The sequence below is a fragment of the Penaeus monodon genome, chromosome 22 (assembly GCF_015228065.2).
Source record: "Penaeus monodon isolate SGIC_2016 chromosome 22, NSTDA_Pmon_1, whole genome shotgun sequence".
Classification (NCBI taxonomy): Eukaryota; Metazoa; Arthropoda; class Malacostraca; order Decapoda; family Penaeidae; genus Penaeus; species Penaeus monodon.
In genome coordinates this window covers 40,305,348-40,306,421 of record NC_051407.1, presented here as the reverse complement: position 1 = coordinate 40,306,421, position 1,074 = coordinate 40,305,348, and positions in this window count along the sequence as shown.

Below are 1,074 nucleotides of genomic sequence, written 5' to 3'. Positions count from 1 at the left end.
TCCATTCTTTCTTTCTCAGTCTCTCTTTCACTTTTTCTTTCTCTCGTTCTCTCTCTCCCTCCTTCCCTCTTGTTCAGGCATAGAGATAAATACCTCTTCCCTGTACTGTGTATGGTTGAGAAAACATTTACTCACTCTTTTTCACTTGCCTTTCATCATTCTCATCTTCTTTCTTATTCAACTGTTTCCAGTCATGTCCCAGTCCTGTACCCTTTGGTTGTTATTCCATTCCCCTTTGTCCTTTTACGATGTTCAACTTGTTCCTCTTTCTGTTCTCGCTCTCCCCTTCGTTCCCTGTCTCTTCCCTTCCAACCCCTCTGATCTTTCCTCTTCATCTCCCCTTCTTCCCCTTCTTCCCCTCGCCCCTCAAGTGTCACGTGACCGAGACGGGGTATCCAAACACAGCTTTGAAATCTCGGACGTTATAGTTTGTATAGCGCATCGCTTTGGCCCAAATAAGTCCGGTATGCCGTAACCCGAGGCCGGATCGCGCCGCATTTTGGCCTTTATCGCCCTCTGGCGCTCCGCTTCAAATCGCCACGCTGGCCTGGCCGAAGAGATTCCTCGGTTGCAACAATGAGCAACAATTGCATTAACCTTTGCTAATGGCGTCGGTCGAGGGCAGTCAGTATCAAAGGTGAGCTTGTCATTTTTTGTGGGGTGGACTATTCTAAGGTTTGTTGTGTATGAGTGGGTGAGCTCGGCCATGCATGCGTCATGTGGATTGGCCCATACAGGGCAGGTGGAAAGTGAATCCCCTCGAACAGGTGGATAGCATTGGCCGGAGAAGATTGAGGTAATTAGCTCGAAGAGATAAAGGGTACATCGGCGTCATATTATAGGCAACCAACTGAACAAATCGCGGGCAACGACTGCAACAGCTAGAGGGGGGGGGGCGAGTATTATGCACACAGAGGTAGAAGGAGTTGAAGGGCAATTATCTAAACCATACACTATGGTTAGTTGGGGTGGAGGGGTGATAGGAATCAGCTGATTTGCCATGAGAAGTGATCACTGAGTTGATGCTCTATTTTTAGATGGTCAGCTGCAAAACACAGAGGTAAATCATCAGCC